General features: G+C 37.3%; 1 protein-coding gene across 4 annotated transcripts in view; it reads right to left on the bottom strand.

Annotated features, from left to right (window-relative positions):
- Nucleotides 1-25,038, bottom strand: part of LRRC4C (leucine rich repeat containing 4C) — a 483,245-nt gene that overhangs the window by 95,042 nt on the left and 363,165 nt on the right. Inside the window, exon 2 of one of the 4 annotated variants that reach the window (XM_029207041.1) lies at nt 13,162-13,242. The exons of the other annotated variants lie outside the window; for them this stretch is intronic. The gene's annotated coding sequence lies outside the window, so the exon portion shown is untranslated. The remainder of the gene's footprint in view (nt 1-13,161; nt 13,243-25,038) is intronic. 4 annotated transcript variants of the gene reach the window in all.

Consider the following 25,038-nt stretch of genomic DNA (forward strand, 5'->3'; position numbering starts at 1 on the left):
TATATATATATATATATATATATATATAAAATCTACAAGGAAGGTGGAATTTTCCTATAAAAACAAAGATTCCAACACAGTAGGTTCTATTGTTCTTTGTCCCACCTTTCTCAAGAGTTTCTAGCCACCCATATGTGAGGTAATGGATGGTAACATCCAGAAGTGTGATATCTGAGTGAAGCTACATAATTAGCAGAGGATACATATATTCTAATTAGGTGTAGGAACCCCTCCTCCATCTCTAGTTTCTGGAGAACTCCCTTCTCCATAACAAACCCTAGATATGCTCTGTAATTCTTACTGATTTAGATTCAAAATACTATAGCTATAACATTGTTTACCACGAAATGTTTTAAGTAATATGCAATTCAATTGTACCAGAATTACATAATTTCTCCCCAACTACACGACCTAGAAGTTATTCATTCAGTTTTTGAAAAGAATGTCTTGAGGCTCAGAGAAATTCAGTGATTCGCCAGAAATCGTACGGTTATTAAGGGAAATGTTGACTTGGGTATTTAAGTTCAAAACACCTGACTCAAAGTCCAGCGCTCATTCCATCATGACTCAGGCTACCAGCCTATGCTATCAGCAAACAAATTTAGGCTAGATCAGTATCAGGCCAATAAATTAACTCCTTCTTTTGTTCTGATATACACAACAAAACAGAACTCTATGTATTTCCTGAGAGCAATTTTCAGCAATGCCTCAAATCTACCACAATAAGGTGTTAAACTCCACTCAACTGTGGACGATGGTTGCTGCCCTGACAAACGGCAAGGGTTGTTGCCAGTAATATTTCGCTAGTGCAGAGTCCGCTCCAAGCTTATATCTCCCCTATGCCCAATGGGATGGAAAGTCATTTACAAACTTTCTTGTAACAGTAATAATCCTGCTTATGCTTGAAACTGGCTTAAGGCCAGTCACAAACCATTTCTCCTTAGTTCTTGGTCAGATTCCACAGAGTCTACATAGAACATGTATAGTGAGTCAGTCTTGTATTGTTATGTTGCACAGGGCAATGGGTCTAAGAAATCTGGGTTCTAGTTTGGTATCTGGTCCTAATAAGCTCTATGATTTTGGGAAAATTCATCTCTGAGCCTCAGTTTTTAAGGATGTAGCAAAAAGGACAGGGCTAAATTCCCTTCCTCCTGGAATGTGGTTTATTTCACATATGTGTGCATACACACACACACACACACACACACACACACACAACACACACACACTGCCCTTACTGTATTTGAATAGTTACTTAAATGCCTATTCGCTCAGCAGGTATCTATTTAGAACTAGGGAAATAGCAGTTCTCTGATTTTACAGTCTTTTATCTCAGGGTTCTGGAGGACCTTATATCATTTTTTAACTTGAGTCTCACATCCCCCATTACTGAAAAGTGAGACCTCAAAGGCTGTTACTCTGCCATCGCCCATATGGTGCCATCATTTGAAATTAACATTGGAACACAGTACACTAAGAAGCAACTCGAATGAAGAGTGTCCTCTCTGAAAAAAGGCTAGACAGAGAACACGCAATACAAATGAACCGAATGGGGAAGCCGGGAGAGAGAGCTACGTAATTTTTGTGGTGGGGATCTCTGGCAGATGAACTTGTTTTTAAAATAGAGGATAATTTAAATATATAGTAAATCAATGATCTCTCCTCCTCTCCCTCCTCCCAGTGGATTATCAGACCCTGTAAAACTCACCCTATATTTATCTTTTAAACTACCTAAGCAGGTGATGCTCTGTGAAGACGATGTTATGATGACAGTTTTCAGCCTGCCTACATCTCCATTCTCTCTTTTCCAAAATACATCTTCTCCGCAAAGTTAGAATTAGGTCAATGAATGTATCATTGACACTAGTCCCCTCAACATATTTATGCACGTATCTGGTTCAAAAAGTCATAGAGCTGAAGCATGCGTTTGTTTGTTTCCTGGAAGGAGAGGAGGGAGGAGAAAGGTATAAAGTCTTAGGTTGATAGAGGCTTTGCAACTTCTCATTTGAATGCAGGATCATTTCCCTGCATTCTCGAGTCAATTATTCCTTGTTGAGAGCAGAGGGTTACATAAACTGTAGAAACAAAGGGTGCCAAAAAGAGAAGGAAAGAGTATAAGAATACCAAGAGAAAAAAGTACCCCAGAATATCATAGATTTCTCAGAGACTTCAGCAGACGCTTATTTTGTTCAGAGCTATCCACCTCGAAAGGGGCAGAGACAGGAAGCCAGGAAACTGATAACCTTTTTTAGGTCAGTTTGTTCATCTGTAAAAGGTAGTAATTGAACTTGAAGGTCCCACCCACATCAACTATTACTGGAAACAGTGACACCAGGAGCCACCCACTGTCACCCACTGAGAAAAATGAGATCTGTAAATCAAAGTGCCCGGACACAGAAAGCCAAGTTTATGTCTGGCCAGAACTGAGTTGGTTTTAAAAACATATGCCTCCTCGTATTGGCTCCCTTTTCTCTCTTAAGAAGAAAATAAGCTGGGCTTTGTGTATATGTACGAGTGTTAGTATCATATTTTTAACATAACATTAAAGAAAATATCAATAAGTAAATAACCCGCTAAGTATGTTTTCAAAATGTAGCTGTGGAAGAAATTTTACCTAAAAATGACTGATTCTCAACTGTGTATTGTTCTGAATAAAGAAAATTAGTCATTTAAAAAATATCATAGATTTCTAAGCATGGTTATTTGAAAAATAAGAAATTTTTTTCTTATTCTTTATTCATGTTCTGAAATAGAACACGAATTTTTCATTTCAAAGAAAATTTAAAGATATGCTACAATAGGGACAAAGAACTACCACTCAGGGTAGACCTGCCACCTGCAAGGTAAAGAGCATGATGAGTCATATGGAACCCCACATAATCCAGATAGCAACCTGCATGATAGGCTTATGAGTGCTGTTTTGCAAAAGAGAAAACTGAGGCAGAGAGTCGTGGTAGGTAAAAGAAGAGAAAGGAGGATTGGAAGCCATCTTTCGGACTCCAGAATCCCCATGCAGCAACCAGAAGCTCTTTCTTTTTCTAGTAACTCATGTCTCACAGCTCATCCTTCTCTCCTCTCCTTCAATCATCTCTTCTAAATAAAGGCCTATTAAACCATCTCAACTAAGCAATACCGGAAAGGCTATGATATTTCCTGGGCAACCTCCAAGTGTGAAACATTTCATTCTTCCATTGGGGCAAATCTAACTGAATTTTGATCCCCATATTTGCCCATGTTTGTATGGCTTCCAGACAAATTGGCAAAGCAGAATAGAGTTTGGACTTCATTCCAAGGAAACTACAACACGCACTGTGACTTGCAGCCTTTTTATGACAGTCTTACTTCAAAGTGAAACAAATCCCTCTCAGGGGAGGGGGAAAAACAGGTAATAAACTCTTCCTTTACTTCTATGCTGAAAGCTATGGTGTACAAATCAGCCTACATTCATCTGGTTTTTAGAAAGCAGAATACATGCAACACAATGACTAGCAGTAATATTTCCCTAAAGCGCCTCTTCATGAATTATAATCATCCACTAACAATGATCCTTTACTTGTGTGGCGACGCTCACAGATCATCCTTTCAAAGGTATGGCTCTTGTCTACACTTGAGAAGTTTGTATTTGTGAATCACAAGCTCTTCCTTTGATCTAGTTTTTCCTCCTCCCATATTATAAATATGATAACATACTGATAAAGGATGAAGTAAGTACCATTGTCATGCTCCCCTTGGCATTCTGGGAAGTGATCTGGTTTAGGGTGGCTGCACAGACCAATAAACATGCATTTAGCAATGACATGACTGTTTGCTAACAATGCTGGGCCGTCATGCCAGCTCAGGACACACAGGTGAAAAAAAGATGTGAAATATTAAGGCACACCAAAGTTTCAATTCTTTCAAAAGAGAAGGAAAACGTAGTCACGTGGGAGCTAAGGAAATAACAATCCATTTACTTAAGAAATATTCAAAGCAAATTTAATCTTCTGTTTTTCTACCCCTTCGAGGAATAACTGTCTTCTTTATCTATTTCTTCCCCTCCAAGCAGGCTTTTCCTCTGTATATAAGGCGCTATTCCATTAAAAACCCCACATTTTAAAGACATAGTTAGACTTTTCATTTCAACCTATAGTTTATATTATTAACTCCACTGCACATATTTGCCAGGATATAAAACTATTTTAAAATACATTTAAAAAATGAAAGAAGGAAAAAAGAAAACTGTTATAGTTCTTCTTCCAGTGATTTTTCTTAGGAACTTAGAAACATTTCCCCAGGTTCAGGGAGGTTTAGGATTGTATATGCTCACAGATTTTTAAAAAAATACACCCTAAAAGGGAGAATAGGATTCACCACTTACTGTGGACCTACTATGTTCCAGATAGTTTTGCACTTATGCTTATGAATTAATAAATGACTCTTTAAAGAGCATGGACCAGAAAGAAATTTCAGGAACACTCAGGATATGATCAGGGCCAACTCATGATACCTTTCATTATTGTGATGTCGATTATCTCTTTTCAATGACTAATAACAACGAAAAACATACTTCTTCATAAATATGAACTGCAGTATGAATCTCCCATCCATATCCTGAGCATTTGGACATTTGAAAAGGACTCTGGGATTCATAGCTGGAACTACCTTTAGAAGCAAAAAGTATCAGTTGATGGGAAGGAAAGAGAAATTCAAGTATATCAATGTGGAAATGTGTATGAGGATGTTTTTGAAGTTCATAGATCAATAGAATTTAAAATTAGTATTCCATGTTAAAAAGAAACATTCTCCACTCACAGAAAAAGGGACAACCTACTGACAACACTTAATAACCAAGTCACTGACTTAATTTTCTGAGCTTTCTCTTTAAGCACTGCTGCCTAGCAACTTGAAATTGTTTTCTTATCCTGCTAATTTTCGGCATTAGGGTTCTGTGTGTATGTGTTTACCTAAAAGGGAAAGAAAAAAAATTGGCAGGGGATAGGGAGGATTTGATGACCTACAGGCTGTGGGGCTGTAGGCAGGCACTGAACATTGACTGAGACTTTGAGACTTCAGTTGGGGTGATTTTGTGGTTGTTCATACACTTAACAAGGATTAGACATATAGGAGGAGAAATAATTTTTGTTAGAGGAAGGAACATAATGAATTTATTTTAGGCAGAATGAATTTGAGAGGTCTATGGAACCTCTACCTACAGATTGCCATAAGTCAGATGAAACTAGGGTTCCGGGGTAAGTGAAAGTGATAGCAATTACTGATAATCGTTTGGTTGTCTTTAGCATGTAGGTGGTAGATGAAGACAAGAGGGTGAATAAAAAATAGATACTTAGAAAGAAATGCTCCTTTAAATTTCCTCTATTTAATTTCTATCCTTCTCTAGTTTAATGATACGCAAATATGTACATAATAATTAACCAGATGTTATCTAGGAGAATGGATGTGTTCTTACTTTAAAAGGATGTACTGCACATTGTTCACATCATTTTTATTGCAGTTACTTGCTTTCTTGTTTGTTCTCCTACCAGACTGTAAGATTCTTAAGGACAGGTTACAGTCGTTGGCACGAAGTAGAGACCCAGTAAATATTTGTTTAAATAATGAATAAAGAAATAAGTGAGTAAATGAGAGAAATCAGGATATAGAAACTGTGCCAGAATCTGTGAAAGTCATATCTTCAGGGCTAACATATTTAACTTTTGAATATCACTGTGCAACCATTTTTGTCATAATAATCAATAGCTAATATAGTGTATGTATGTGCATATGTGTACATTTGTATCTGTGTATATAATCTTATATCAAATTATCAACATACATAAATTTATAATAAACCATATAGTCAGTGTGTGATAAAATTATATCTGATTATATATATGCATATTTAAAATATATTAAATATTACATGTTAGGTGCTAAATCAAGCACTTTGTCTAAATGAACTCATTTAATTCTCCCAATCACCCCATGAGAAAGCAAGCATTATACCTATTTGAGATACATATTTTAGAAATATACATATATAGACCATTGACGAGATTTTATAGATTAGATGTTCAAGATAGAATGTCCAGTTTTCTAAATATGTCATTCAAGCCTCCACAGCTGGGTTGTGTGTGTACATATTTAATATTTACACAATTCACATGGCATATATTTTGCATGCATAGATGTAGGTAAATATCTTATTTTTAAAAGTTTTGTGTTTTTTATCAGTAGTTAAGAATGAGAACTGATAAGTCAACATTTTTATGTCTCCCCAATAATGCAGAGAGCAAAATGGAAGACCACTTCTACTAAATTTTAACTTTCTCTGTAAGATAAAACAAATAAGATTTTCTATTATGCATGATGGCTTATCGAGGTAGAAATTTCACACTGCCAATAAATTAAGGTACATCAACTTAGACCAAAGTCCTGTGGAGACAGTGGCAGCAGGGGGAGGGGTAGGGGTGGGAGGGGTAAAAATCACTTGTTATGAAAATTTGCTGATTAAATGTAATAACAGATAGTTTTTAAGCATTATACAAATACAATCTCATTTTTATTATTGCTGTACATTTGTATTTTTGTTCATCTGGAAATAGACTATTCATCAATTGTAATCCTCTAGAATGTGGCCAAGAACAAGGTGGAAGGTAAACAAGCCAAAACAGCCAAAATAAATCTTTCCAAGTCCCTGAACTAAATAGCCACCTTCCTCTCACAGAGAATTTCTAGGTCTTATTTCTCAGAGACTGTTTATTTATATTAGAGACATAATTTGAATGGCTTTCACCACATCTTGACCGAACCACTGCAGTAGCATTTTAACTGGTGTCTCTGCCTCCATTCTTTCCTACTTTTTAGCCATTCTTCAGATGAAGCTCTATCATACCAACAAGCTTAAACTTTCTAGTGGCTCATCATTGTCTATTAAATAAAGTCAATCTTTTACGTGCTTTAGAAGACCGCGTATGATTGAGCCCTTGGCTATCTTTCTAGCCTAATCAATACTACTACAAACTGGGATGTTTTTTCCAGTCTCTAGCCATACTGGGCTTTAAAAAATGCCTTCATTTAGTGCCATGCCCTTTCCAAAACCAGGACCTTTACACATGCTGTTGCATCTGCTTGTAATGCTTGTTCTCTTTGCCTTGCTAATGCCCACTCACTTTCCAGATTGCCACTTGATGATCAATTCCCCATGAAGGCCTGTCTTATATCCCATGCTAAAAGGGTTTGCCCTTAACTATAGCAACTGATACCCCTCAGTCTTGACATGGATCATATTTGAACTAAATAATTAGTTAACTGGTATTATGTCTTCAATGTTTTCCTCTGCTAAATCGTAAACTCCAAGAATGTTTAGTTTGGGCCACTAATATATCTTAGAGAGCATAGCACATAGTGTGTTCAATAAATATTGAGCAACTAATCAAATGCAGGTAGTTAGAAAAGTCAAGAAAAGGTAGAGACTACAGGAGTCAGACAGCTGATATTTTGATAAGAAGGAAGCAAAAACAATATTTTTTAAAGAGCTGAGAAAAGTATGAAACAGTCTAGCAGCCTACAGTAAGAAAAATCCTCATACCACAATAGTTTTAAAAGCTTCATGTATCATAATCCAGTACAAGAAACAATAGCACGATGACAAAGCTCCTGACTGAATAATGAAATGTTAAAGGGTATTTAGTACTCATTTTTTTAAAAAAGCAAGGGATTTAAAAATATAATTTTAGAGCAATTTTCATTACTCTAATTGTTTAAAAAAAACCCCAATGGGCTGGCATTTGGAAAGGTAAGGTTCAAAATTAATATACATGTTGTGCCTTATCGAACAATGTTAAGTAAATGAATAATAAGAGCTAACAACTGTCTGCTTCTAAGTGATAGACACTGTTCTAAGTACTTTATATTTATACTCTCATTTAAACCTCATAGAAACTCTAGAAGATACACATTCCTTACACTCTCATCTGATAGATGCAGGAACTGAGACACAGAGAGTTCTAAGGCATTTGTTCAAGGTCACACAGTCAATAGGTAGACAATAAGACTTAAAACAAAGCTGTCTGATCTGGAGGCAGTTCTTTCTAACACCTGCTCAACAGCAGTCTTTGAGGGTCTCAAAAGACAATACTAACTTGAATTATTTAACCAAAGTTTATTATTTTTTCAGCTAAAATTATTGACCATCTATGAATGCCAGGGACGATTCTAGTCACTTTGTATACATTCTCTCATTTCATCTCCAGAACAACCTGTAGGGTAAGTATTATCATTACTTTCAATTTAAAAGTAATTAAATTAAGGCTTAGAAAGCTTGAACTCCCAAGATCAAGCCATAAGCCAGAATTGAACCCCAGGTCTACTGACTCCAAAGACTGAGGTCTTTATTACATAAGGTCACTTAACTAATAAGAGAGGACTCTTTTGTACAAGATCAATCTTGGTGATATTAGTTTTTGGTCTGGATAATATTGAGTTGGCCTAAAAGTGCCTTCAGTTTTTACATAAAAATAAAAGCCACATTTTTCATTTTCACCTAGAACTTTATTGAACAAGGTATTTGCCCTTTTGTTCCACTACCTTCTGCCATTTTTCAGGCAACGTCATAATTCCATCTTCCCAAAACTCTCTTTTTGAGCAAAGAACTGTTCCAGGCGCCTTTTAAAGTCTTCCAGGGAATTGAAATTTTTTTCCATTAAGAGAATTTTGTAAAGACCGAAATAAATGGAAATCCAAAAGTTCAATGTCTGGTGATTACAGCAGATGAATCAGAACTTCCCAGCCAAGCTGTAACAGTTTTTGCCTGGTCATCAAAGAAACATATGGTCTTGTGTTATCCTGATGGAAGATTATGCATTTTCTGTTGACTAATTCTGGGCGCTTTTCTTCGAGGGCTGCTTTCAACTGGTCTAATTGGGAGCAGTACTTGTTGGAATTAATTGTTTGCTTTTCTGGAAGGAGCTCGTAATGGAGGACTCCCTTCTGATCCCACCATATACATAACATCACCTTCTTTGGATGAAGACCAGCCTTTGCTGTGGTTGGTGGTGGTTCATTTTGCTTGCCCCACGATCTCTTCCATTCTACATTATTGTACAGTATCCACTCTTCATCGTCCATCACAATTTGTTTTAAAAATGGAATGTTTTCATTACATTTAAGTAGAGAATCTCATGTGGAAATACGGTCAAGAAGGTCTTTTTCACTTAACTTATGTGGAACCCAAACATCAAAGCAATTAACATAACCAAGCTGGTGCGAAAGATTTTCAACGCTTGATTTGGATATTTTGAGTATGTCGGCTATCTCCCGAGTGGTATAACGTTGATTGTTCTCAATTAATGTCTCCATTCGATCGCTATCAACTTCAACTGGTCTACCCAACAGTAGAGCATCGTCAGTGAGAAATCTCCAGCATGAAACTTCGCAAACCACTTTTGACACGTTCGATCAGACACAGCACCTTCTCCATACACTGCACAAGTATTTTTTTTTTGTTTCAGTTGCATTTTTACCTTTCTTGAAATAATAAAGCATAATAGGCCAAAAATGTTGCTTTTTTCCTTCCATCTTCAATATTAAAATGACTACACAAAAATTCACTGATCTTGATAAGTCTTTTTTTAAATGCAGGCTGATATGACAGCTGTCACATACAAGCTAACCAAATTGTTTCGAATTAAGTTAAAGACAACTAAGTGCTACCAGAGCCATCTTACAGAAGAAAACGAATGAAAGCCAACCCAGTACTTGGCGTTGCCCTATGCATTGTAGGATGGTTAGCACATCTCTGGCTCTACCCCTCCTCCCAGTCATGACAGCAAAATTTCTCCAGACTTTGCCAATTGTCTCCTAGGTGAGGAGGCAAAAGTGTTCCTGATTGAGAACCACTGCACTAGATAGTGAATTTTTGCTATGGATACTTATGAATAAAAGCCAAAGGTATTCCTACTGCTTAATCTGTATCTCCAAACTTTATTCCAACAACAGTACTTTTGTTAAAGTATACATTTTTTATGCAAGTTAAAATAAAAAGTTTAGGGGCTTCCCTGGTGGCGCAGTGGTTGCGAGTCCGCGTGCCGATGCAGGGGACACGGGTTCGTGCCCCGGTCCGCGGAGCAGCTGGGTCCGTGAGCCATGGCCGCTGAGCCTGCGCGTCCGGAGCCTGTGCTCCGCAACGGGAGAGGCCACAACAGTGAGAGGCCCACGTACCGCAAAGAAAAACCCAAAAAAAACAAAAAAGGAATTTAAATTCACACAAGTTAGAGAAATGAACGTCCTTATCACATCTGAGTGTTAGGAGTTGTAATGAAGGATCACTTAATGGGTAAATGACTTGATACAGAAACACATTTTTAAGGCAGTTTGAAATCCTTTCTCTCTTTCCCCTCCCCGATTCATGTTACCTTCTGAAAAATGCTATGTTCCATATGCTAAGGGGAGGTGTTTATATAAAAGATGATCCTTTCTTCTGCAGATTCCAACAAAGTAGGCCCAATGGGAAAAAAAAATCAAAGTTTGAGAGAAGTAACAGCTAAAACGTCACCCTGATATGTCCTCCCTTCCCTCCAACAATCTCACTCAAGCTCTAAGCATTAGCCTAAATTCCAAAGAATGATATTGTAATCTCAGCACTCTGTTAGTCAAATTACACTAAACTATGTCTCTTTGCTTTTGCTCTCCATTTATAGACCTACAATATGACAAAGACTTTGCCTCGAGCTATCCTCTGGCCTTCATGTACAAATGGCCATGTTCCAAGTTCTTCCCCTTCACGAAGTCTTCCTAACTCCCTTCCCAGCAGAGCCGATTTCTATTTCTTTGAGATCTCTAACACGATAGATCTTTTTAAGCTCAGTCCGCCTTGTATTTGGTTATTATGTCTGTCTACACTGTCAGTTTGTTTGAAGGTAAACTGAGGCTCCCTGGGACCTAATTTCAGGATCCTTAGCCTCCTCCCAGAGCCTACTCCACTGCTTTGTAACCTAGTGCTTAGTAAATGTGTATTTAACTGAGGTGAAAATATCAAAAAGAGAGGAACTTCTCGCATGTTTCTTCCTGTTTCATATTTACGTTAGAGAAGTGAGTGACCCAAGTCAATGTAAATACACAACGTGCCAAGGGAAAGTAGAGAGTTCAGACAACCAATCACATATCTGAGATTCTTAAGGCAGAATTCAATGACCTCTATTAGACAAGGCCTGCTAAAGGAACAGAAAGAACTCAACTGCCTTCCTCATGTGTTGGCTCCCTAGATCTTGTTTATTCTTAATTGTGTTGTATATAAACCTCTCTCTAGCTGCTATCTTTCAGCCAGAAACCTCAACTAATAGGAACAGAAGCTTTTCTCAACACTTAATAAATGCAGAATACTCCTATATTGTATGGCGAGCGGGGACCTTAACCAGGCTAGTGGTATTCCCTGGATATGTGAATCCCCTGGATATGTGAATACCAACAGACGTGTGGACACATTGATTTCTTTCCCAGTAAGATAGTCAGTTCACTTTTGGCTATGCCTGTTACTCTGAGAGAGCAGGATCTTGCTATTCAAAGTGTTGCAGAGCATCAGTGTCAGCATCAGAAGGAAGATTTCTGGAAATACAGACTTGCAGACCTCACACCAGGCCTAATGAATCAGAGTTTGCATTTGAACAATATCCTCAAACAACTCAAATGTACATAACATTTGAAGAAGCATGAGCCTTGGATATTCCAGCAGGAGCATTTCATTTGCATCCTGGTAGTCTCTTTGTTCTAAGCTGTGATTTTATTGGAAAAATAAAATATTTGCTTCTCACACCCTCTCCTTCTCAACTCTTCACAGTGTTCTATATATCCATCCGTTTGCTTTAATAGGCAGTATAAACAGAAAAAAAAGATTTCTGTGATGCTTTGTTGTACGCATTTCTTTCATATACATTATCTCATTTGATCCTTATAATACCCCTGTAAACACCACTGTATATAACTTGTCAAATGTCATCTAGGTAATAAATGCCTGTAAATCTACATGCCCAGTGGTGTAAAGATGCTTCTCCCTATAACAAACTCTTCATATCTCAGAATTCTCTGCATTATGAGCAGTACTTTAAAAATAAAGTTCACATGTTTCACAGAGGAGAATGGATATTTAATGTACCTGACAGATGGAATTTGAAAACACTAGAAAGACGCATCATGACTTTAGGGGAAACAAACGGAAAAGGGATGTTACATTTCATGCTCCTCCTACCTACTCACCCCCCTAACCCTAACCCTAACCCGTACCCTGACCCTAACCCGTACCCTGACCCTAACCTGTACCCTAACCCATACCCTAACCCTAACCTGTACCCGTACCCTAACCCATACCCTAACCCGTACCCTAACCCATACCCGTACCCTAATCCTAACCCGTACCCTAACCCCCAAATTCCATGGAGACAATGACTTGAAACCCCAGGTCTATCTTACTCTTGAGTCTTTTGCCCTTGCTGCTTCCATAACCCAGCTTATTTCATACAGAGACACAAAACATGCACCCTCCTGATGAAAGCTTTTATAGCTGCCATTACATAATGGATTTGCTGTCAGTTTGTCTAAAATGTGTCTGCTGAAAAAATGAGATGAAAAAAGAAAAGCCAATCCTTGTTTATAAACAAAAGAGTATTCAACTAACTAAAACCCAACTTGGGCGTTGTTATCCTGTACGGCATGACCTCTTCAGCATCCTTATTCATGTGACCTGAAGTTTTCAGCAATGAGTAAAAAGCAATGTAAGACAATAATAATAATAAAACATAGTACAGTTTTATGAAGCAGTCGTTTGTAGTGTTAGGATGCAACAGAGTAAATTATCAGTCATATTCAAAAGCAGGGTGCATTTTCAAAATGCTTAATCCAAATCTATGCCCTATACTGAGGGAAGTATCTGTACACAATGCAAAATATGACCTAGAACTTTAGCCTTCATCAGAATGTTTGAACACTGTCATTTAGACACCAAAAGGCATCATTTTTGCATCTTGATTATCGCAAAGTGGAAATCACACTGGTAGTTAAGAGTCTCGAACCAAAAATCACAGAAGTAAAATATTAGAATAAGAAGGAATTTTGGAGAGACCGTGTAGACCTATCCCTTACTTCCATTTTATAGACTTGAAAAGAGAAGCCCAAAGAGGCCATGCAACTTACCGCAAGTTCCACTGTTGTCTGTCACTGACTAGCTGAGCAACTCTGGGTAAGTCCCCTCTCTCTCAGCCTCAGTTTGGGGATCTGCAAAATGAGGCGATTGGACTCGGTGATGTAAGATCCTGTACAGCCTGAAAATGCCATTAACCCGCAAGACAAGGAGCCACAGCCTAGAACATTCCCCCCTGCCAAAAGCAACACACAGGAAGATGAAAAGATATTGAAGTGGCACTTGGCCCTACTGGTGTTCAGGCTTATTGATACTGCATCTCAGCTGGAGACTTCAGAACCTCAGAAGTTGCCGTGCCTACCACAGGCAGTCAGATCAGGAGAGAATGGCTGTTGGCATATTCTTTGCCTGAGAAGTGTTGCAGCTGAAAATCAGTCCAGAGTGATGGTAAATCCTCCCCTCCCCCTTCCGAGGATCTGGTGACTCCCTCTGTCTGGGCTTTGCCTCAGGGATTTCTCCTCAAGGTTCCCTGGAGCCCTGGGAATCCAGCCCTTGACCTAACCCCAGACAAAGATGCATTTCCTCCTGGAAGGCTCCCCACCTGGACAAGTCATTCAAAATCAACCTTAAAAGGGACTTTAGGCTCCAGAGAGCTGCACATTTTAGCATCTTTTAATCAGCTGTCTGGCCTTGTCTAGTCTGTAGTGAAACCTTTTTATTTTATTACAATTTTATGATGTTAATAAGCAAAGAGTTGGTATGCTTAGTGAAAATGGCAAATTCAGCCTTCGAATGGTGGGCCTGTCATGATCACTGGTCAGACTTTAACTACATTCACTTATGCTTCTATTCCTCATTCTTATATAGTGAAGTATCATTGAAATAGCTTCTATTTATTTTTTACAATGAGTTTCCATCTTTCCTTTTTCTTTTTATTATTACTATTTTCTAATGTGCAATCAGAAAGTCAGGCCATGGTTTAGGTTTTTTAAAGGACATTTAAATATAACAACTTAACAAGGCAGAACCAGATATTATGTATGCAGAAGTGGACACTGACAATGACCCTATCAATGAAGCCAATCACTAAACCAAAGTTTAATTGATTGGCCTCAATTTAATGATGTACACCAGTGAACCTGAAGCATTGTGTCCTATTAGCAGTAACACATTTCAGGAAAGCTAGTATCTACATCTAAATAATTGTAGACAAAACGTGGTCAACCAAGAGAAGAATAATTTCATAAATGAAGTCTAATCCAATAAATATCTAGCACTATTATTACCATCTGTTACTTACAGAGTGCTTATTATGTGTTGGTCACTCTCCTAAACACTTTACATGATTGCACAGTTTTATCAATTTACTTATTTATTTATTTATTTTTATTTTTGGCTGCGTTGGGTCTTCGTTGCTTTGCGCAGGCTCTCTCTAGTTGCGGCGAGCAGTGGCTTCTCTCGTTGCCGAGCGCGGGCTGTAGGCGCATGAGCTTCAGTAGTTGTGGTGCGTGGGCTCAGTAGTTGTGGCTAGCGGGTTCTAGAGCGCAGGCTCAGTAGTTGTGGCGCACGGGCTTAGTTGCTCCACAGCATGTGGAATCTTCCCAGACCAGGGCTCAAACCCGTGTCCCCTGCACTGGCAGGCAGATTCTTAACCACTGTGCCACCAGGCAAGTCGCCGATTGCACAGTTTTAATCTCACAGAAACACTGGGATGTTAACCCTATCGGAAGACTTGGTGACAGGAGAGAGTCAAATAATGGCCTCGAAGAAGGGTTACCTTGTTGCAAACATGATCACAAAATTTTAATTGGCCTTATTAGGCAAAACCAAGAACGAAAGGTACAGGGAAGTCTAGTTTGGCTCACGTACCATCTGTAGGAACTGAACAACAGATATTCTGTGCCTTCAGGGAGACTGTTTATTGGTAAAGTACTCAGCAACGGGGTTCTGTGGCCAGCTCTCAGAGGTGCTATAGTAAGGGATTCTGACAATGCATGAAAGTATTGGAGGAGCTCTGAGGACCTGCCAGCCCTGGAATTCTGGATAAAAATAATATTGTGAACATTGAGGGCATAGCTATACAAATAAACAAATGAATCAATACATGGATAAACAATCTTAGAAATTTATACTTGTATGTGTCTCGGTTAAAGTACTCATTCTACCTTGTGCGAATTCTCTGCACAGCCTTTCATCTTCACTTCTTTTAGATTAGAAATTCATTGAATCTTGACTCACCACATACTAAATATTAACCTTGGGAAAAGTGTTCATTTTCCTCTTCTATAATAATTGAACCTCCCCTACAGGGTTGTCATAAGGAATATATTAGATTGCATATGTAAAGGATTTAGCCCAGTGCCTGGCACTAGTAAGCAACAAATAAAATTAAATAGAGCTTTTAATTAGTATTACTATTACCACTATTACTTACCACCTTTATTATTGTGATTATTACTAAGCCACAGATGAATATCTCAGGCTCAGCATATTTGATTTTAGAGTTTAATAAACACCAACCAATAGCCATCTTTACATTCCAATAGATCAATCAAAACAGAAAAATTTTATCTTCCAACCTGCCAATTTAAATTGAGGAGAGAGAAACAAGCCCATACTACCCAAGAGCTTATCAAAGAAGCAATTCAATAAAATGTTTCAGCATGCTGCTCTCTTAAATGAAAAAAGAATACGGAGTAAGGAATAGAGAAGAAATAAAATATTTTATTCTAGTCTCTTAAAAGTGATTATTCTTTGAAGCTTGTTTTATGGATAACAGATGAACATACATTTCTATCTATAGTGAAGGAACTGTTATACACCTTTACAATTAATTACTGTCTCCAACATTCCTATGATATTAATGTCAAATTCATTCGAATGTGGCTTCTGGAACAGAAGGACTGCTTGTTCACTTCCTTGGTTACTGTAATAACAACTGGATGGACTTTTAAATTGTATAGGTTCAAACTGATTTAAAAAGGAAACTTTCCTCACTGTGATTTACACCAATATTTTTTCAAACAATTTTAGCATGGAGCGCTTCTATTTATAGAATATCTTAGTTCCAGTATAATACCTATCATTGGCTAAGGAAATACTTCATTCTTCGTGGAAGTACTGCAGTACCTTCCTAGAGTCTGAAAAGTAGGTAGAAAACCATCTTTCAATCCAAACACCTTATGTTACTGATGAGAAAAATGAATCCCCGAAAGGGAAAGTGATTTGACATTGTCTCACAGCTACTTGATGGCAAAAGTTAGAATTCAGGACTCATTCATTCAGCTCATGTTTACTGAAAGCCTTCCCTGTACTCATTCTGTACTAGGCTTCCTATATATATCACACTTGTTATTTTTTAAAGTCATTCAATTTCCATTTGACAACTATTCACTTCGTATATCTACTAAGTGCAGACACTGTGTTTGGTACAGTGTGCTGAAATAAGTATAAGGAAGAGTTGCTATCTGCCAGGAGCATTTTAAACACTAGTTGGGAGTGTACATAAATATAGTAGTTGGTAGAATGTAGCTAATATCATAAGAAAGAAAGAAATTTGACAGGAGTTAATGTAATAATTTCCTAGCTATATATATATCCCTCTATCTATTAACCAATCATCAAATCTGTATTCATCATGCAGCAAAGAACTGGTACTGGAAATGTGAGGAGAAAAATTCAAGAGCAGCTAGAAGTTTACAGTCTGTTAAGCAGTTGAGATGCACAAATAAAAAATTCATTTAAAGAAGTCAGAACAATAACTAAGTAAGAAATATAATGCAGCTAATTCTATATTAGAGAGATTCTTAAAAGAGAAAAGCTCAGTGGGGATTGACTTTAGGAATCTGAGAGGGCTACAAGGAAGAGGTAGAATTTGACCTTAAAGTACTTATTATTACCATTTATATTGCATTAGAGACATTTATGTATTCCATTGCACCTGGATTTCTTAATACATGCTCATTGGAACAACTACATAATCATACTTCTTCCATTAATAGCTCATGAACAACTAGCACAAAATGGCATTATAATATCAACAGACCCCTAAAGAGGTCTGTTGAGCAGTTCATTCCTCAGCTACTTCGCTTGTGACTTCCGTTGTGACAATTCAGATTTTTTTCAACTATTAACCCAGTAAGCATTTCAGAATTGACCAGACCTTCATCAACCTTGGCACATCTTGAGACCACCTAAAAAGTGTACTCAATTTTCTCTCTTCCACAGTTTCCTTGCCAATTCTCACCCAAGTCAAACGTCCATCTCCCTCCTCTGAAGAATGTAAAGGTCTGTACTTTTCACTTGAAAATTATTTTAGTTTTTTAACCAATTATTTACATATGTTACTATATTGTTTACAAATAATTACCTTTTTTTCTCATCTATATCAGAAGCCCAAGACAATAAGAAACATAGCATATACCTAAGTACAGAGTTTTACCAAAAAGGCACTTAATAAATAATCAGTGTTGTAATTTGATTGCAGTGGAAAGGTCCACACGTGTGACAGACACAATAGTCAATGAGTAGCTGTTCACAGCCTACAACTTGTTATTTCTGATGCTTTATTCATTTAATCCCTCGCTCCTAGGATGAAAAAAAGAAGAAAAAAGGAAACAAAAATAAAGAAAATCACAACACCTAACACTAAGTAGTAGGATACCCATACTCTACTCTCAAATATGCCACTAATTAGCTGTGCCATGTTAAATCAGGGTGTCTATCTACTCAGGAACATTAAAATAAAAAAATTATATTTATTTTGTTTTGACTGTGAAATAGAAACATAGGGGTAGAATGTATCAGCAGAGTATTCTCTACCATAGCTGCTCTCAAATTTTTAGTTTTTATACCATACCTCCCAGTAAGAAATCCATACACAGTGCAACACCTCTCTCTTTCTCATATCACTATCTCTATCTCTTTATCTTTCTCTCTACCACTCTCAAAACTGAAAGTAAAGTTTCACAGATCAAACCTTATAACGTGATGCACTCTTAAGTTTTCCATTTTGTCCTATTCTATTTCTAGTCTACTCCATCCTATCCTATTCCATCCTACTTTATTCCATTCCATTTCAATCTATTTTACTTTAGAAATTGCAGATTTGTTGAACAATTAAATTTATTTCATCACCCTCTCTGGATGCATGAATTCAATCACATTCTTAATCTATTCTAAGGATTATTTTCTTCATTTGTAGAATGTGAGTAATAATGTTCTTTATCTCTGTTACTATTTGTTTCATGTATTTGGGTGCTCCTATATTGGGTGCCTATATGTTGATGGATAAATAACAAGGTCCTACTGTATAGCACAGGGAATTATATTCAATATCATGTGATAAACCATAATGGAAAAGAATATATATGTATAACTGAATCACTTTGCTGAACAGCAGAAATTAACACAACACTGTAAATCAACTATACTTCAATAAAATTTTAAAAATTCTCTTTTTAGCACTAAATAAAATACTGCTGCTAACACTGTGTTTGGGGCTCAGTATTCAATACTGATGTATTATATGTGACACAAATTATTGTTAGGAAATTCCAAACTTTTTAATCAATTGTTAGGGAAAAAGAGAAAAAGAATGAATAGGATTGTTCCATACTTTTTCCAGACATTGAATACTCAATATTACTTTGTTTTTGGTTAACTCTGCAGACTTTTGATTTAGTACTTAATCTCCATGGTGATTAAGGGATGTGGAAAATGATAACATTGGCATTTCATTTAGATGCTTCTGTGAGGTGACATATATGACACATTCATTCTTCTAACTTAACTGTGGTGAAAATCATCTCATCTCCTATTAGTAGGAAAAATATGAACAGAAGCATGTGGTTTCCCTCACCACTAATATTTGTACCAGTGGGAAAGATATTAGCTAAAAGAAACTGAAATCTATCTTCTGATATTTTAATAATCCTAGTTTGAACCCTCAAAACACTGTTTACATAAGAGGTTATAGGTAGAAGTACCATATTTCGATTTCTACCTTTTTAGATTATAGAAGCAGCTCATTCTTTAATGATAAAACTCACTATTCAATGAATTTTAAACTAAAATATAAACATTAGAAGTAAAAGGTATGTATGTAGCATATATATATATATCTTCCAGTATTCATGCTCACAAGAAGCAGAAAATAATTTGTTTACCATTCCTGCCATGAATTATCAGGAATCTAAGCAAAGAGGAATAATACCACCTGCTCAGCAGGAGATAAAGTGATACCATTTCCCCAGGAGGACTTTATGGCTGTCTTTTAATCACTCAAGAGACTTTTCTTTAATCTAAACTAAACTTGCTTGCTTTCAACCTCACACTCCCACCACCCAATCCTATAATCCCTTCCCTTTTTTTTAATACTAATTTAAATATGGACCTTTTAAAATCACCACGTGTGCCATCAGCATCAACATTTCAAAAACATCTTCAGCGTAACAACTGCGTGCACCACACTCGTTTCATTTTGTTAACTGAACGGTTCTTGAACAACCTCATTATCTGCCCACAGCACTCAGCATTTTCCTATTATAAAGCTATCCTTTGCAATGTCTTCTCTGCCAACCAGGAAGGCTAGAATCTTGCTTAAGAGCCCCATGTTTTCACACCAAAATGGGGAAAGTGAAAATAACTAATATTGAGTGCCTACTACAAATCAGGCTGTAAATGGTATGAGATTTAATCTTCAAAACAATCTTATGACATAGATATCATTATATGCATTTGAAGAAGAAGATAGAAGCAAAAAGGGATTCTATTACTTATCAAAAATCACACAAGGGGTAAGTTCTTGAGGGGACACTCTCAGAGCCCACACTCTGGGCCACTGCATAGTACCATAAGTATTAAGGAAACCCTGAATTACTCTCTGGTCTTTTCTGTCAGAGAGCCTTTTGAAGGTCTTAATATTCTGGTTTTCCAGCCATGGGAATCACCTTATCTCCCAAAGGGTTCTGAGCTTGTGTAAAGCTCTTGTCCCAAGTTCAAGTTCCAGAAAGCTTTGGAAGACAGGAAGAGTTAGCGGCCAGTCTGTAAACACACTGACTGCACTATGGGAAAACTGAAGGCAGAAAAGCTTCCTCCTGCTAGTAGAAAATGATTTTATATCTTCTCTTAAGAGTTTTTTCATATGCAGCTTAAAATCCACATTTGAAACAAACAAAAAACCCTCCCACATAGAGTTATGTCATTACCCTGATTTGTACATAACCATGAATCAAAGTCTGCCTCAGTGGTAACCGCATGCAGTCAAAGCCTTGTGGGTGATTAGTTTTCTGTTTGGCTCATCTTTGCCCCACTACCCAGAATGCTCTCTGCTTTCCATCCTCCGCTAGGGAAACCATTCTTCATTGTTCTGGGCCAAGCCCCAATGTCCTTTCCTCCATAAAGCTTTTTTTCAACACCTCCCCACCCCCAGTTCTCCTTCCTTTGAGTTCCCCGAGCACTTCATTCATGTCTCTAAAGTAGCACTTATCACAGTGCCTTATTTATTTCTCTACCCTATAGACAAGGTTTCGTACCCTCAGCACTACTGCCTTTGGGTGCTATATAATTTTTTTTATAGGGTTGCCCTGGGAATTCTAAGATGTTTAGCAGCATCCTAGGACTGTACCCACTGAATGTCAGTAGCATCTCCCTTTCAATTGTGATAACCAAATTTGTCTCTAGATATTGTCAAATGTCCCCTGAGTGATAGCTAGTATCACCCCCAGTTAACAACCACTTCTTTAGCTCATGAGGACCACATGAACAGTGACTGTGCTTTTTTTTATCCTAATATACCCAGGAGTATTAGGCCTACAGCAAACAGTTAATTAAAATATGTTGGTTGGAATCAAATTAGTCTCATTTCCCAATAACTACATACTGTATTATAAAATGCACTGAATTCACACTTCATTCAAAAGTGAAACAAAAGTGACTGCTAAATTACACTCTGGATTCAAAGAGAGATCAAAAGTCATTAGATGTCAAAGTGAAAAAAAAAACTTTTCTCTATATATTTAAGAAATCAAAAAAGTATGTATACACATATATTATATATGACAATTAAATATATTTAATATATGTGTATACAGACACACACACACACACACAGACACACACACACACTTAATGACCTTTCCTGGAAAACTGCATTCAGAAAACTAGATAAAAGTAATCTGATATCTCTAAATACATCATGTCTAAAATGCTTTGTTCGCTATAATATGCAGTGAATCTCTAGCTTTTTTTTTTCCTCGAAGACACATTCATGAAAAAATGATGATTATTTTGAAATTTCCAAATCAGAGGGACTTGATTAAATAAAACAGCACAGACAGTATGATATTACCTTTCTTCCTGACAAGATATTCATTTTTTCCCAATTTAGTGCAGAGCAATTGAAAGTCATCTGACTTTGCTTATTTCTGTAGACTACTTAGCCATTTATTTGGACTGAAAAACAGAACCACTGTGATCTTAACACCAAGCTGTGGTGATGAATGACTTTTTCTCACCCTAGGAGTGAACTGGCTCTGCATATCTTCATTTATTTCTCAAGCTGAGGTTTTAATTATAACGTTCTGAAAGTGACATAGATTTGTCTTTTCAGGTTTAGGTAGTTTCAAATCTACCAAAATCAGATACTCTCATTGGGATACTGCAAGCAGTAGTGGTGCATTTGGCAATTCGGGAATCTTTGTAGGAAAGAAATATAAACACAAGACAAGCCCCTCCTGAGTACCTGGAAAGGAGGCCACTCAGAACCAATAAGCATGATTTCCTACAAACTGCAGAATACCATCTTTGCAGTGGCTGCATTTTATTGCTTGTCTCTTTTTGGTTTTAGGTATATTCATTATACTTTTCATTATAATACTAGGAGACAGCGATTATTCTTGCTCCTATAAAGAGGAAGTAATTAAATACCAGGACAACTAAAAGATTGCATGATGTCATTTAACTACTCAGTGGGTGAAGCAAAATCCACCCCGTGATTCTTCTCTGATACAAACAGCAAGCACCTCAGACTACACAGCAGTCCCTTTTGCAACCAATCCTCCTCCAAACATCAGCCATATTCATATTCAAACTTAACAACCAGAGGCATTTTCAAACCTTCTCACTCCCTCACCCCCTGCACTGCCCTCAGCCCCATGTCCCCAGAGGCCTGCAGCAAGGAAGGTAAAAGTAACTGAATTGCAAGGGAATGTGCATGTGTATAAGAGTTCAATTCGGAGGTTGAGGGGCCTGTATACATGAGATAAGAAACAAATGAACAGAACTTTCACCTCCTCATTTTATACCAACTGGTCTCCTTTTCTCTGATTTCGGTTTAAAGAAGTTCCTGGCAACCAGTAAGTTACTTTAACTTAAAAGAGCTTACGTAATGCCTTACACAGATTTCTGTTCTTAGGATGCTTTGACAAACAAGTCATTTTCTGATATTCTCACTGCAGTATCTTGTGCTGTGACACAGCAAAGATCACATGCTCATCTGGACCCCTATTTTATAGATGCATCTTGGAAGGCCCCCTGTGGTGTTCAGTGTTAGGAGGATTATTTGGCATCTGGTTCTAACCAGCTTCTAACCAGTTACATGAACTTAGCTTCTCTGAGCTTCAATGAATCATTTATACTTATGTTCAACCTATTATCTCTCTATATTTGTTTGTATCTCTGTATCTCTGTGTCTGTCTATCTGTCTATCTATCTATCTATCTATCGTCTATATCTATTTCATGGAAGCAGAAGACTCAAATGAAATGCTATAGGTGAAAGCATCGTGTAAACCACAAAACATTATTCACATGTAGCGACCAAGCAATTATGTACATACATACACATACACACACACACACACACACACACACACACACACACACACACACATTGCCCCAAGGAACAGACAGCTCGCAAGACAAATAGACCTTACCACACACTTTAAGGTTCCAAGTCAGCACAGGCAGACTCCATTGTATCCTGATAGGGGTGTAAAAAGGTCAAGTATTGATATAGATTTCCAAGAGGAGACAAAAAATAAAAAGCTCTTTCTAAAAATTTTTACTCCATTTTGCTTTCATTCAGGGTTTCTTTGTGAAGCAGAGATGCTTTGAAACCTACAGGATGGCAAAGATAAAATGGCCCAGCTTCAAAATGTGTGCCTAGGATTGATTTCACATGTCCTTATGACCCTTAATACACAAAATGGAAAGCTCCTATATTGTTGCAGTAGAGAACATACGACAAATGAAAGTAAAACAATCAAAAGCTTTGTGTGTAATCCATGTATGAAAACATATGGCATGTTTTATGCTTATCACATAAACAATGTTTTATCTAAACACTTTTATATAGACATATCACTGCACAAAACATCAATAACTTTCTTTTTGAGAAACAGAGATTCTAGACTCATCTTCCCAGACCTTAACTGCTTCTCTGCTACTAAATGAAGTGCTTACACAAACACGTTAATGATGTCTGGGTAAAATTTTGGAAAGAAAAGAATTTTGGATCAGAAGAAATTTCACCTAGTCCTCAAGTGTAAGAAATGCTACTTGGCATTTATACAGAGAGAAACAAATCCTAAATATCTTTATTATGGTTGCAGAGGCATTCCATGCTGAATTCCAAAGTTATCATTCACATAGATTCTCAATCTATACTTTTATATTCAAATATTTAAGGCTACTTCTGGAATAAGAACTCCTGTGGTTTGTTTGCTTGTTTACTTGGTGTTTTTGACTAAATACCAAGCAAAGAAGCAGGTTGGCATATAGAGCTGGTGTAGAATCAGATACATCTTGATTTGAATCCCAGATATGATACTTTCTAGCTGAGAGACCTAAGACTTATTACCTAATCTCTATAAAGTGCAGTTATCTATAAAATAAGAAAAACAATAACTATCTCAAAATATACTCATGATGCATGAATAAGATTACCAAAGTAAATTACTTCGTCTGTTATCATGTTCTCACTTCTTCTCTTCAAAGGATCAGGGTGAACATGGTTTGTCCTAAGTAAGGAAGGTGATGGAAATAAACTGATTTATGGATCATTAAACTTAACCTTGAAGATGCACTATAGCCCACTAGTTACCCATTGCCTTGGGTTCAAATTCTGGTTTTGATATAAAACAGCTGAGGGACTGTGTGTGTGAGTCATTTAACCCCTCTCTGCCTGAGATTTCCTGACTGTAAACTGAGAAATGTGCTCTAGGTTCTCTGGCAGAAGACAGGAAGTCATTTTCTCTAAACCATTGCTTTAGCTTCAGCCACAGTTGTTCGTTCACTTTTAGAAGGAGGAATTCATTTATGTCTTCAGGAGACAGATATATCAAGCCATCAGGTGTTTCTGCCAATCACCTCCTGCCAAAGCCCTGATGTTTTATTTCATTAGTGCAGGCACTTTCCATTAATTTGGATACTGTTTAAGAGTGTTAGTTCCAAAGGACATTGTTTCTTGGTTCGTCCATTTCGAAGGGCTATTTCATACATTACTGCAATGAATTGACCCCTTGCCAAGAAAGAAGCAGTGGCCACCCAATTCTAATCAGCTTCTGAAATGTGGCTCTAATGCTTGGCCCAAAGATATGTTTATTGTGGTCCACCTGGAACTGACAGAAACAAATCAGATTTCTATTGGCTGAGCAGTGAAGATTAAACAAAACACATTATGCAAGTGTTTCCCTTCCTTCCTTCTCTCCTTCTTTCCTTTCTTCCTTCCTTCCCTCCCTCCTTTCTCTCTTCCATAAAAACAAAAACATAAGAGTATTCTACTATATGCCAAGTGTAATAGACACGGTTGACGCCTGAAATAATGTATCCTTATTCCCATTCTTTCTACTTCCTAAGTAAACCTCAGTTTTATGCAGGTATTTACCCTCCTCCATGCAGCTCTCCACAAAGTCTCAAAGAGTGGATCCT

Source organism: Monodon monoceros, unplaced genomic scaffold (assembly GCF_005190385.1).
Source record: "Monodon monoceros isolate NGI ecotype Baffin Bay Population unplaced genomic scaffold, NGI_Narwhal_1 Super_Scaffold_7, whole genome shotgun sequence".
NCBI lineage: Eukaryota > Metazoa > Chordata > Mammalia > Artiodactyla > Monodontidae > Monodon > Monodon monoceros.